Source organism: Bombus vosnesenskii, unplaced genomic scaffold, assembly GCF_011952255.1.
Source record: "Bombus vosnesenskii isolate JDL3184/JDL3185 unplaced genomic scaffold, Bvos_JDL3184-5_v1.1 scf7180000013876, whole genome shotgun sequence".
NCBI classification, from domain to species: Eukaryota; Metazoa; Arthropoda; class Insecta; order Hymenoptera; family Apidae; genus Bombus; species Bombus vosnesenskii.
The window spans coordinates 13,775-20,901 of NW_022883259.1; the positions used below are offsets into that span (position 1 = coordinate 13,775).

General features: G+C 37.5%; 1 long non-coding RNA gene across 1 annotated transcript; it reads left to right on the forward strand.

Annotated features, from left to right (window-relative positions):
- Nucleotides 1-697: 697 nt before the first annotated feature.
- Nucleotides 698-1,668, forward strand: LOC117239021. The gene is made up of 3 exons (XR_004494329.1): nucleotides 698-786; nucleotides 1,281-1,363; nucleotides 1,600-1,668. It is a non-coding gene; the product is annotated as an uncharacterized LOC117239021 (long non-coding RNA).
- The last annotated feature ends 5,459 nt before the right edge of the window (nucleotides 1,669-7,127 follow it).

Sequence of the window (7,127 nt, forward strand, 5' to 3'; positions counted from 1 at the left end):
AATATATGTATTTTAATTTTATATTTCCCCCCTTTTAATTGATTATATATATATATATATAATATTATAATATATATATATATTTTTTTTTCACATTTGTAGTGGCGTACAGATTTTATTAAAGAAAAGTGTTAACAATGTGTTTTCATGATTTATTTCTCGCGCCTGACTTCCATTAATCCTTAATATTCCTGTCGCCGTGACGCGATTAAATCTAACATGGCTGCTCCTAAATGCCATCAGCAAAGTTATAGTGACGGGTCTTTAATTTTGTTTGATATCGAAGTAATTTTCCATCTGCCGCTCGTTTTCCTTATTCTACCGCAATTAAACATTTACTTATTAATATTGCTTTAAAGTGACAAGTATTGTTCGTGTGAATATACGCATATATATATGTTGTGTGTCATTTTAATATGGCTAATGTTTCGTAATTCTTCGATTGCGTTATTTATTGTTTTGAGTAGTCTAATTTATAGAGTATTCGATAATATAAAACATAGGCGCGCACACACACACACACACACACACACACACACACATACGTATTCATATGCGTATTTCTCTTGGCAGTGTAGTATTCATACGAAATGAAATGTTAATTATTTATTTATCTTTTACCGGAATGTAGGCTAGTTTTAAGTATGTATCTTAGATTATCGGTTTGATAGAATTCGCACACATATATATTACCTGGATCATTCCCACAACGTCATCCAATTCTTCGATATGCCTTGGATACTTACTGCGGTTGCCTTCAATCGTCTTATATCTGTGGCTATAAAGGTACTCTTTAATTCATTTAATTTAATATGTGTATAATGCATTGTGTGTGCGGCCGCTATTGTGCATTACAAAATCCGCTTCTGCATGTTAGATATCATAATATAACAATACTACGTAGATTAATACATAATAAAATATCCTTTTACTCCGGTCATATTTATTACTAACTCTCAATTAATCTATCTTAATTATTTTCTAACCACTTTCTATATTTATCAGCTATTTTATTTCTTCTTGTTAATCTGCGAAATCCATGCATGTATACTTCCTTGTATGGTGATTGATTGTTCACGAGATAAGTTGCACTTTCGTTGTATTAACACGTTTTACATTCAAGCAGTAATTGGAGTAATAAACTTCTTTTCTTTTTCCAAGTTTCCGCTGTCTGTGTCATTCGACGAACAGTGCCACGCTTCCACAGCACCGTTATAACATTTAGCGATGCTGCTCTTTGCATTAAGGCAATTGAAATTAATTCGTTCATTTATTTTCAGCTGGTACATGGTGTTCCGCAAGCAGGGAGCCATAACCTATTTTGCACGTAGACCTTCTTGTATGATGATTACTTGTTTACAAGGTAACTTTCACTTCCACTCTTTTAATTATTTATTGAATCGACACGTTGTATATTCAAACAATAATTGGAGTACACATAATAATTTCCCCTTTTTTTCTTTTTAGGTTTTCGCTATCTGTATTATTCGACGAACAGTGTCACACCTCCTTTTGATTTATCCATAATATAGTTATAACATTTAGTCACCTTGTATTTTGCACTGAGACAATTGAAACTAATTTATTCACTTATTTTAGGTAGCTGTCATACATTGTGTTCCACGAACAACAATCCATAACTTATACTTGCACGTACACTTTCTTGTGTGTTGAGCACTTGTTCATAAGGTAACTTTCACTTTCGCTAGTTAATTGTTCATTGAGTTAACACGTTTTATATTTAAGCAATAATTGAAACACGTATAATAATTTTCCTTTTTCCTTTTAGGTGTTCGATATCTGTATTATTCGACGAACAGCACTATAACATATACTACCGCACTACGTTGCCCACTGAAATCGCTTTATTCATTGCCTATTTCGATTATGCGCTAGTTTTAACTTGTTTAAATGCACCGTTCGCGGAATCCCTTTTACTTCGATCTTGACGTTTTGGTTCTGCAAGATTTCTAGCACTTTGTATGGTCCAGTATATTGATCGGCGAATTTTCCTTTACTGGGTTCTTTTAGCAGATATATCGAATCTTCTATTTTAAAATCTTGGGGGTTGATTCGTCGGTCGTAATATTCTTTTGATCTTAGTTTGGATTTTATCAAATTTTCTCTTGCCATTCGTTGTACGGTGTTAATTTTATCGAACAGATCTTCGAGATATTCTGCGTAAGTTGGTTCCATGTTCTCTTCGATTATTACTTCACCAGTAGGTTCTCTGGCTAGATGTCCAAAAACTAATTCGTGCGGGGAGAATTTCATTCCTTCGTGTACAGAGGTATTATAGGAAAACATAGCTAATTCTACCCATTCGTCCCAATTTTTGGAATTTTCAATGTATAATTTGAGATATTCTATCAGCAGGTGGTGAGATCTTTCGATTGAACCGTTACTTTGTGGATGATATGCCGTCGTGGTATATTGTTTGATGCGGAATCTCTTTGCTACTTTCTTCATTAGTGAGGATGTAAAGTTCGTTCCTTGATCAGTGAGAATAGCTCTCGGTGACCCGAAACGACAAATAAATCGCTTTACAAAAGCGTCCGCTATCCCGGCTGCAGAGATTCCTCCTAGTGGAATCCCAATTGAGTATTTTGTTAATAAGTCTTGGATAGTTAATATATATTCGTTTCCCTTCTGGGTCTTTGGTAATGGACCTACAATATCCATACTAACCTTATCGAATGCTTTACCTGGTGTGTCTGTAAGTACCATTGGTAGCTTTCCTTTTATTCTTGTGAGTTTCTTCAATTGACATTCCTTACATGTTCTTACGTAATCTTGAATTTCCTTTTTCATATTTTCCCAATAGTAATGTTGTCGTATTCTTTGATAAGTTTTTGTTATTCCTTTGTGTCCTGCTACGCTTGATTCATGTTTTTCTCGTATTATGTTGTTCCGCGCTTCCACAGGTGGGGTAATTACTTCCTCAGTGCAAATGGTGATGGTTAAGGTTTTTTCCATAAATATTTCCTTTAATTTTCTGATTGTATTTCGCCAGGGTATTTCCTCCAAGTTTCCTTTGCTAATGCTGAACGAAGTTAACTGTTTTTCATTTACTACGTCTAATAGAGATCTTAGCGAGTTTAATAAATTGTCTGGTGTTATTTGAATATTTCTATTTTCCTTTATCGGTAGGGATACGATGTATTTTCCAGAATCGTAATTCAATCTTCCTTTTTCTAACATTAAATCTTCATAACGAGGCAATTTTCCCGTTACCTTCATTTCTAAGGCTCTTTTATCTATCGGGTTGCCATGTATATCTATAAATATTACTTTATGGTCATTTACTCTCGCAATTGAGTCTCGGGTTTCTGAAATTCTTAGTTCCGCAATTATCGTAGGTCTCGTGTCCTTTTCTCGTTGTTGAATTAGTTCTGAAATTACAGTGGAGGTCTCTTTTTCGCTTGTTGTATTCGTGTCTTCCTTTTCTCGATTGGTTATTTCTCTATCTGTACTTACATCGATTTCTGCTAATGCTTGGTCTAAATATTTTATGGGAGTGTCTTCTATCGTAAAATGTTTTCGGGTAAAACTCTTTCCTTGATTTTTAGAATCACTGGATTGAGGCAAGACGTGTGGTTTAGCTTTGAATATGGGAGAGTCTTCGGTTGACGTATCCGGTTTGAATCTTTTTGAGACATGCGTATCCTTTTCTCGTTGTTGAGTTAGTTCTGGAATTATGGCGGAGGGTTCTTCCTCGCCTGTTGTGTCCATGCGCCTTTTTCCTTGATCGGTTATTTCTCTATTTGTGTTTACATCGAGCTCCGTCAGTGCTTCGTCAGAATACTTTACGGGCGTTTCTTCCAATGTAAGATGCTTTCGAGTAGAAACTTTTCCTTGTTTTGTAAGATCAGTGGATTGAGGCAAGATGCGTGGTTTGGCTTCGAATATGGGAGAGTCTTCCGTTGATATGTCTATTTCGAATCTTTTTGAGACTGGATAGCGAATCGGTGAGACTTCCTCACTTTTTCTGATTGGTAAACAAACTTTCGGAGGGTTCCTAGATAATGCGTCTGCGTTTGTGTTCGCCCTGCCTTCTTTGTATACAATATCAAATTCGAAGTCCGATAGTTTTAATTTCCATTTCCAAATTCTTGAAGTAAGATCCTTGATAGAATACATCCACACTAAAGGTTTATGATCGGTTACGATGGTAAACTTTCTTCCGTAAAGATACGGTCGGAAGTGCATTGCGCTATAAACAATTGCCAGACACTCCTTTTCTATGGTAGAATAGTTTTGTTCGGCGGGATTTAATAGCCTTGAGGCATACGCAATCGGCAAATCCTTTCCGATTGGCCCTTGACTTAGTACACCGCTTATTGCATATCCTGATGCGTCTGAAGTAAGGTTAAAGGGTTTAGAAAGGTCTAGATATTGCAGGACGGGTTTCGTCACTAACGCTGTCTTTAAATTATTGAATGCGTTTTCCTGATCTTCTGTCCATTTAAAGGGAGTGTCTTTCTTTAATAGTTGTGTCAATGGTTTCGCGACCTTGGAGAAATCGGGTATAAATCTTCTGTAGTATCCTGCTAGTCCCAGAAATTGTTTGATATTTTTCACCCTTTTTTGGTCGTGGAAATTTTGATACGGCTTCGATTTTCTTTGGGTCGGGTATCACGCCATCCTCGCTAATTATATGTCCCAAATAATTCACCTCGTGTCGTAAAAATTCGCACTTATCAGGTTGTAATCGTAATTTAGCTTTCCTCAGTCTTTCCATTAACTTATTGAACTTAATTTCGTATTCTTGGAGAGACGTGGAATAAATCACTATGTCATCCAGATAGACGAATAGTTCTATTCCTTGCAGACCAGATAATATTGAATTCATCAACCGTTGAAATGTTGCTGGGGAATTCTTTAATCCAAAGGGCATTCTTTTGAATTGAAAATGCCCGTATGGTGTCGAAAATGCTGTTTTGTGGGCATCTTCCTGTGACATACGGATCTGGTGAAAGCCCGATGCCAAGTCGAACGTGGAAAAATATTTTGCACTTCCTAATTGATCCAATATTTCTGTAATGTAGGGTAGTGGGAAGGCATCGCCAATCGTTTTATCGTTCAATTTTCTATAATCGATGACTAGTCTCCAGCGCTTATTTCTTCGCGAATCGGGTTTTTTGGGCACAATCCATAACGGGGAGTTATATGGAGATATTGATGGTTCCACTACGTCCGTATCTAGTAGCTCTTGGACCTGTCAATTTATTTCTTCTCGATGTATTGGCGGATATCGATACTGTTTAGTATTGATGGGTATATTGTCCGTCGTGATTATCCTATGTTCCAGAACTTCGGTTGCTTCCAATGTATCTCCTGGAATATGAAACCTATCTTGATTATTACGAATCAACTTTTTAACATTTTCCTTTTCTTCTTCGCTCAAATGTTCGAGTCGTAGTAACTCATTTATTTTATCGTATCTACTTTCCTTCGATTTTAAAACTGTATTACACGCTGTCCTAGGAAGCGGGGAGGGATTTTCAAATTCCTTAATTACCATCGTTGGTGTTGTAAATTCGTAATCTCTTGAAGTAGTATTTATTACTCTTATATAACCTTTTCCTTTATGATTCCTCACAACTGCATTACCAAAATAGATTCCCTTGTTCGGCTCGATTTTTGGAATAAATCCCTCTTTCATCTCTGGATTAGCGATATTAATAGAACACGTTATTGAACTTCGCTTCGGTATAACTATTTTTTCCTTAGTATCGAAGGGGATGTAAATATTTCCCCATCTGATATGTTTTCCCTCGTAATCTAGACGAGCCGTACAACCTGCAAAAAATTCGGATCCTAGGATTCCGTCTTGATCGATTAGCAACGAATCATCGACTATATGAAAAAGAACCGGACGGCCCGCCACCTGTATTACCGTCTGCCCTAGGGAGACCAGGCTCGTTGCCGTAATTCCTCGCACTTCGATTGATTCCTTTTCGTCGATGATGGCTGAATCGGGTAAAGCAGGTTTTTTGATAATATTGATTTCCGATCCAGAGTCTAATAATAAACTCGTCTTAGTTTTTAGATCTGGGGAAACTATTCGTGCAGTTGGGGTCGTTGGGGAATCGTTAAATTTTATTGAAATAATTCGGAGATGTCGCCTTCCGAATCTGAATTCAACTCCTGATGATTTTCCTTCGCCGGTTGCTTGTGCTTCACTCTTTCCCTTTTGTCTTGAGATTCTGGATTCTCTGTCTGTGACCTTGTTTGGTTGTGGGATGACTCCCCCACAGTATTTAGTGGTTGTTCGTTCGATCTTATAGTCGGCATTGCGTTCGCTCTGTCTCTCGTTATGGGTGGTGGAGTCGATCTCGCGGGGGTGGCTGCCCTTGTTCAGTTTGTTGCCGTCGGCGCCGGTCGCCTGATTGCCGCCTGTACTCTTGGGCGATTCGGCGTATCGTTCCTTCGTGGCTCGCCCCATTCTCCCGAAGAACGCGTTTGGTTTCCCGATGGTCTCGAAGCATAGGGTACGATTAATCCGGCATCTACTCGGGCTTTAAATTTGTAACAGTCTTTCACTAAATGCCCGGGTTTTTTACAATACTTACACGTGATATTTTGTCTTGTAGTATTCGAAAAATTCTGCGATGGAGGTACCGATCTTCGATCTTGGCGGTTGTTCCTGATATTGTTGTTAGTGTTCGAAGGACGTGCGTTGTCGCGTCTGTAATAGTTCGAGGGTGTCGGTCGTTGGGGTCGCGTTCTATCGGTTATTCGTCTCAATTCGTGTGTTGCTTTGACGGCTTGACGATACGCATCTTCTAAAGTGTGGTACCCTGCTATTTTTTCTCGCACATATACTTCGTTCGGAAGTCCTTTAACGAAAGCTTCTCTCGTTTCCCAATCTATGGTATCTTGGATATCGGGGGATATGATGCCGTAGTCGCCTCTTGTAAAATGTAGCTTGTCTTCGAATATATATATATATATATATATATATATATATATATATATATATATATATATATATATGTGCGTGAAATGGTAAATATGACGGCTTATTTTATGAGTCACTTGCATTATCAATGGAAATGAGTGTTATAGATATCGCCTACTTTACAACATGCGTGTATATATATATTGGTAAATATAAGTGAGAA